This window comes from Cyprinodon variegatus, unplaced genomic scaffold (assembly GCF_000732505.1).
Source record: "Cyprinodon variegatus isolate N-32 unplaced genomic scaffold, C_variegatus-1.0 Scaffold2937, whole genome shotgun sequence".
Taxonomy (NCBI): Eukaryota; Metazoa; Chordata; class Actinopteri; order Cyprinodontiformes; family Cyprinodontidae; genus Cyprinodon; species Cyprinodon variegatus.
Window position 1 is genome coordinate 1 of NW_015153390.1, and position 7,490 is coordinate 7,490.

A 7,490-nucleotide genomic window follows, 5' to 3' on the forward strand; every position below is an offset into this window, starting at 1 on the left:
GGAGGCTGACTGTAAGGAGGTGACGTCATCTGCTGATGCGCTCTATTATCTGAGAACCGAGCCAGAACTGAACCAAGCCGAGCCCTACTGATGAAGTAGAACCAGTTTAGTATGGTTCTTACGTCTGGCGCGGTCCGGTTCAGTTCTGCGTGCCGTTAACACTCAAAGTGTAGTGGAAATGGGGCTTATGACACGTGCCTGTTGTCATGCATGTCTTTCTTACTGCTATTGAAAAAAAATGTTTATTTTTTTATTAAAACGGAAAAACAACATTTAAATCACAGGATTTCAGAAACGTTCCCCTAAAAATGTCCCGTTTCACCTAAATTTGCTTCAACTGGATCCTGATTTTTTTTCCTAAATATGTGATATTTCTGTCTGGGATCAGTGCAGAGTTGGTTCAGTCTGAGGTCACAAAGGTTTCAGCTCCTGGAACACGAGCAGAGCCCCGGGGCTGCCCTCCTTCCTCCCACATGTTTGGCTTCTCTCCATCCAAGTTTGCCCTGAGGCAAAAAAGGCTGGAAATGTTTCTACATTTTAGGTTTTCACCAAGAAGATAAAGCTCTCAAACTGGGGTTTAAATGGTTGGAGTGGAGGAAGATGAAGTTCAGATTCACCATGTTTTTTTTTTGTTTTTTACGCAGATGATGAAAAACCGTCCAGAACGCTGTGATAAAATCCATCCTGATTGAATGAGTGTTTAAATAAGACGCTCGGTTTTTATGTCAAATTCAGTCCAAACTGTCTTGATAGTTTGGGCTTCAAAATGTCACCTTTTATTTAATGTGTTACTTAGACCTTATTTGTAAATCTAAATGTTTAAAAAGAAAAAAATCCCCTTAATTGATCTTACCAAACAGTATTAAATAGTTTCGAAAATTAACTGATGCAAAAACATTGTCCTCAGGAGTAAACTTGTTTTTTTCCTTGTCTGAACATATTTAGGTCAGAAATAGGAAATGTTGTTTATCTGTTGGCTGCACGGGGCTGCAGATCACAGAACTGCTGCCTTGCAGCCTGATGGTTCCGGGTTAGATTCCCAGGGTCTTTCTGAATAGTGTTTAATGTTCTCCCCGTACATGTGAGGGTTCTCTCCGGGTACTCCGGCTTCCTCCCAAACAATAACATCTAATATTTTAGATCTGGATTTTACTGGATCTGGTTACCACTCTGAATGTGATGCTTTAATAAAGTGACCGAGCTGCTTTCCTTTCTGTCCTGTTTTTAACTCTTTCCAAAGCGAACCGAGTGATGAACAGCTTTCACGTCATCCTGCAGGAAAAAGCATCAGTATCTCAGCAGGTGGAACAGATACTGGAAGAGCTTCATACAGGTAGACTAAAGAACAATCAGTATTTCACACAATCTTCTTGATAATAAAATAAAGGAATAATATGACTTTAAACTCTGACTATTCTCTGTTATTTGGGGAATTCTTTGTTTTTTTCAAGTTTCCAGTGCTTCATTGTTCATTACTTCCTCATAATTTGGAATTATCCTGAATGTTGTCACCTAACAGGACAGCAGACTTGTTCAGAAACCAATAAAGAACAAGAAGAGGAGGCTGGAAATCTACACCTTTTCCTTTTTGCGTCCAAAGGAAAATATTTTCTATCTGAATTATTTTAGAAGAATATGTTATAAATTAGCTGTATCCTCTCCTGGTTGCTGCTGTCAGGTTTCTGCCCTCTGCTTCGCTTTATTTTTAGTTTCTTTATGTTCTGTGTTGGGCCGCTCAGTGACGCAGTAGTAGCAGAAGGTTTCGGGTTCGATTCCTGGCCCGGGGTCTTTCTGCATGNAAAAAAATGTTTATTTTTTTATTAAAACGGAAAAACAACATTTAAATCACAGGATTTCAGAAACGTTCCCCTAAAAATGTCCCGTTTCACCTAAATTTGCTTCAACTGGATCCTGATTTTTTTTCCTAAATATGTGATATTTCTGTCTGGGATCAGTGCAGAGTTGGTTCAGTCTGAGGTCACAAAGGTTTCAGCTCCTGGAACACGAGCAGAGCCCCGGGGCTGCCCTCCTTCCTCCCACATGTTTGGCTTCTCTCCATCCAAGTTTGCCCTGAGGCAAAAAAGGCTGGAAATGTTTCTACATTTTAGGTTTTCACCAAGAAGATAAAGCTCTCAAACTGGGGTTTAAATGGTTGGAGTGGAGGAAGATGAAGTTCAGATTCGCCATGTTTTTTTTTACGCAGATGATGAAAAACCGTCCAGAACGCTGTGATAAAATCCATCCTGATTGAAGGAGTGTTTAAATAAGCAAATTAAAGGCTCCTAAGGCAGCAGCTGCACTGAAAAAAGGGACTTTTTGGTTCAGTAAATATTTGCTCGGTTTTTTTGTCAAATTCAGTCCAAACTGTCTTGATAGTTTGGACTTTTAAAATGTCACCATTTATTTAATGTGTTACTTAGACTTTATTTGTAAATCTAAATGTTTCAAAAGAAAAAAAATCACCTTAATTGATCTTACCAAACGGTATTAAATAGTTTCGAAACTTAAAAGATGCAAATAAACTGTCCTTGGATATCAGGAGTAAACTTGTTTTGTTTTTTTCCTTGTCTGAACATATTTAGGTCAGAAATAGGAAATGTTGTTTATCTGTTGGCTGCACGGTGCTGCAGATCACAAAACTGCTGCCTTGCAGCCAGATGGTTTCCTTCACAGATTCAGCTTTTGGGAAGTGGATACGACAAACGGGCTTCCAGATGCAAGAAATGACAGACGTTGAGGTTCATCACACTGCTGAGAAGAATCATCACTGGAAATCATGTGGCACGGTAGGAAAGCTAGGATTTAAGATGACGTTGTGAATTGGCGATATATAAATAAACTTGGGATTAAGCGTGTCAGAAAATGGATGGATGAATGTGTGAAGTTTCCTGATTACGGAGGCTGAATGTAAGGAGGTGACGCGGTCTGCTGATGCGCTCTTTATTATCTGAGAACCGAGCCAGAACTGAACCGCTCCGAGCCCTACTGATGAAGTAGAACCATGTTAGCGCGGTTCTTGCATCTGGCATGGTCCGGTTCAGTTCTGCGTGCCATTTACACTCAAAGCTTATCTGGGTTACCGTGCTCGGACAGATCTCAGCACGGTTTATAAAATGTAGCAGAATCATCACTGGAAATCGTGTGGCTCGGTAGGAAAGCTAGGATTTAAGATGACGTTGTGAATTGGCGATATATAAATAAACCCAAATGAATTGAATTTTTATGAATGTGCTCAGAGGGCAGTGGGTAGCCCGGGGTCTTTCTGCATGGAGTCTGCATGTTCTCCCTGAGCATGCGTGGTTTCTCTCTGGGTACTCTGGCTTTCTCCCACAGTCCAAAAACATGATTGTTAGGTTAACTGGCTTCTCTAAATTCTCCTTAGGTGTGAGTGTGAATGGTTGTTTGTCCTGTTTGTCTCTGTGTTGCCCTGCGATGGACTGGAGACCTGTCCAAGATGGACCCCGCCTCTCACCTACTGACATCTGGAGATGGACACCAGCAGCCCTCGCCACCCCAGCAGGTAAAAGCGTGAAGGTAAATGATGGATGGTATTCTGTGTCTCTGTAGTTGATTTCTACCATTGCTGAGTCCTTTGGTTACCCTCTGTGTCTCTGTTGTTCTTGTTTCCTTTCCCCTTAGCTTCCTCCTAGTTGGCTTTGCCCACACCTGCTCCCAGTCTGCTAATTAGTCTGTCTTGGTTCAGTCTCCTCATATATACACCACCTCCTCAGTGCTGGTTTGTTGTTTTTTTGCTTCCTCATCTCTGGCTTCCCACCATTTTGGGTCCTCAAAAAATGAGAAACTTATGAAAATGTTAAAAAGAGTGTAGATTTAAACATTTAATAAAAAGAATACATGATAAAATGATCATGTGAACCAACAGCTCTGAACAATGAAGGACATTGATAATAGAATCATTACTTTTCTGAATGGGAACCAGGATCAATCACCAGAACCAAGCTGGAAAATAATCCCAAAAAACGAACCTTCTTTTTTCACATTAAGAATTTTTTTCTTTGTATTGGATTTTTTTTTAGATTTTAATGATGATTTTGGTGAATCTGCTGTTGGAGTCATTCTGGTTGGCAGGTTGATGCTGGAAGAACTGGTTGATGCTGGGCAACAGAGGCGTTGGATGTAGGAGTCCTTGAGCAAGACACTTCACCTGCATTGTCTACTGATGGTGGTCAGAAGTACACCAGTGTACGGCAGCCCTGTTTCTGTCAGTGAGACCCAGGGCAGCTGTGGCTACAATGTAGCTTGCCATCATCAGTGTGAGAGTGAATGGGTGAATGAATGTAGCATAAAGCGCTTTGGTAAAGTCTCCTGACTTGAATAAAGGCGCTATATAAGTACAGGCCATTTATTATGGCGACGCAATAATTAAGACTGAAGCTGAGCTCAAACAATGAAGCCTCCTTCACATAGAGTCAGGCTTTAATGAATAAAATATTCATTTGAAAACAGTTCCGAGGTTTTCAGGTCAAAATATCAGATTTTTGCAAACGTGATAGAAAAATGTGAAGGACATTTTTTGTTTGTTCTAAGAACTGGAGTTTGTTCGCTATTGAAAAGAAGAAACATGGAAACAGTTTTTAATTACTTTTAGGAATCTCTGTTCTCTAATTTATGATCAGCGATTTTTAATCATCCTCCCTCATTGCTCTTTGATTTGAGCAGGAGCTGAAAATGACCCGCTGTTTGTTTTATGAAGGATGACATAACAGCTCGGCCTCTTTAATTGTCATTTATTGATCTTAGTTTTTCAGACTTTTGTTGCTGAGCAGTTTATAAATACATGTCTGCAGGAAACCATAAACTGAAACCACGCTGCTAAATCGACTTCACTGAGATGTATGCACAATAAAAACAGCCTAAAAAAGCATAAAATCCTCACCTCATATTTTCGCTTTTGCAGGTCGTTTCTCATGCAGATGAAATAAGAGATGCATTCATTCGGTTTTTCCGCTCATGTTTTATTTGGTGAATAATGGGACTTTTTAATTTTAAAAGCTGAACAGACAAACAGGACAGTGGCTTTTCTTTTTATTTAAGGTAGCATACATAATCACATTCTCTGCATGATCTACTGTATAATTTTCCTTTTGAAAAGTGCAAATAAAGTCAGACTCTTATTATATTAATTCCTTACTCTTCTTCAAAACATTTGCATGTAATAAAACATGTCTAAATCTGCTAGCATGTGAAAGGCTGATAGTCATACAACGTGCATTTAAGTGTGAAAAATCACCACAGTGATCAAACTCACAGGTGTGCCTTCATCATTATTCAGATCATATTCTAATCAACAAACCAGTCAAATATATTAACTGGAGGACATTTTAATGGGAATACCATCCATTCAGTGGTTATCTAACCTCAGTGATAACAGGTTTGGTTTCTGGATCTAATTACACAAACATTTCCACAGTGACTGTGGCCTCAAAGGAGCAAGTAGAGCGTGGCCAGGTGAGCCACTCTCACAATGAAGCCTAGGTGTCATAGTTTTTGTTCTGTTCAAGTTTTATCTCTGAGTTTTCATTGGCCTTATTTCCATTTTTGTGATCTAGTTATTTTTGATAGTTTTTTGCTATTTCTTGTTTGCCCTCTGCTGCCCTCTTGTGTCAGTGTCCTTCTCCTACAGTAGCTCCCTTCTTGCCTCCTCAGTTCACACCTGCTCCCAATCTGCTGATTAGCCTGGTCTTTGTTTCTCTCTCCCATATATTCTCCTCCAGTTCGGTCACTCTTTACTGGTTCGCTGACATTTCTTTGCCCCATTTTTTTGAGTGTTCCTGGTTCTCAGTTTTTGTGCATTTTATGGATTTATGTTTTGGATTTTTGCCTCTGTTGATCTTTTGTTAATAAACTTTCAAGTGACCACCATAAGCTTTTGTGTCTGCATTTGGGTCGTGTCAAACCTCCACCCTCACTTGGTGGAACTGATTCCTTATCTTCATCCGCCTGCATCCAGAGTTCATCCTAAAAGGTGTCCAATCCACATCTCAGTCTGCTACCCAAAGTGCAGCCAGTGGTCACGCTGTCAGACTTGATGACCCCCCTCCAGCCCCTCCAGCTCAGTGGATCTTCCACTGGATCTTCCCATACATCTCAAGCAGACCGCCTCGCCAACTAGCAGTCTACAGACTGACCAACTTCATTTATAAGATTCTTCTAATTGTCTTTTCTTTCCGTGTGAGTTTTTCTTCTGTTTCTGTTGGGATCCAGAGGTTGCCCACCAGAGGGCGCTTTGGATCCTCTCCTGGGAGCTGGTTCTCAGCGCTCAGCTGATTCCCATCAGCTCTGGTGATTAACCTCTCCCTATATAAACTGTTTTGATAGCTTCACTCTGAGCCGGATCGTTTCCATGCCATGTACTGCCATGTGCTGCCTTGCCTTGCCATGCTCTCCATGCCATTGCCTTGCCTGCCTGAATCTGCTTTTCTGTGCCTGTTAAACCCAGTCTGTCAGAACCAGCGAACCAGTGAGTTTGAGCTTGTTTATCTGTCCCTGAGTTTAACCTGTGCTCTGTCTTCTCTGCCTTTCAGGGCAGAACCCTGTGGGAATCCATTAAACATTGGACTTTAATCCTGCCTCAGTGTCTGTGGAGTTCTGCATCTTGGGCTAGTAACCTGCTAAATCATGACAGAACGATCCGGCCAACAGACTAGCCCAGCAGACTCCTTCCATGCTCACCTGGTGAGACCCGCTCACCGCCATCCGCTCCCTCCCAGGTGGGAGGCGCTGCTTCGTCACTATGATGAGTTAGTGGCCGCTTTAGCCCCTGAGTTAGCCCCGTGCCGTCCAGAGACCCCTGAGTTGGCCCCGTGCCGTCCAGAGACCCCTGAGTTGGCCCCGTGCCGTCCAGAGACCTCTGAGCAGGTCGTGAGGGAGAGGTTGTGCCGGCGTTTTTTGGATTATGAGTTGGAGATGGAGCGGCGTCGACGTAATGAGGAGTTGGATCGTAAATGGGAGATGGAGCGGCGTCGACGTGATGAGGAGTGGAATCGTCGATGGCAGGGGATCTGGAGCCGTCCAAGGACCCCTGTTCCTGAAGTGGAACCACAAGGGGCGGCCTCCTGCGTGCCTGTGGAACCACAGTCGGTGGTTTCCCCTGCTCCTGATGCGAAGCCGCAATGGGCGGCTTCTTCAGTTCCTGTTACGGAGCCGCAATCGGCGGGCTCCCCTGTTCCTGACCGGGAGCCGCAATCGGCGGGCTCCCCTGCTCCTGACCGGGAGCCGCAATCGGCAGGCTCCCCTGTTCCTGACCGGGGGCCGCAATCAGCGGGCTCCCCTGTTCCTGATGCAGACCTGCAATCGACGGCCTCCTCAGTTCCTGATCCGGGGCTGCAATCGGCAGCCTCCTGTGTTCCTGTGGAGCCACAATCGGTGGTCTCCCCTCCTCCTGAGCCGCAGTCGGCGGTTTCCTCTGAGCCTCCTTCTGAGCCGCAGTCGGCGGTTTCCTCTGAGCCTCCTCCTGAGCCGCAGTCGGC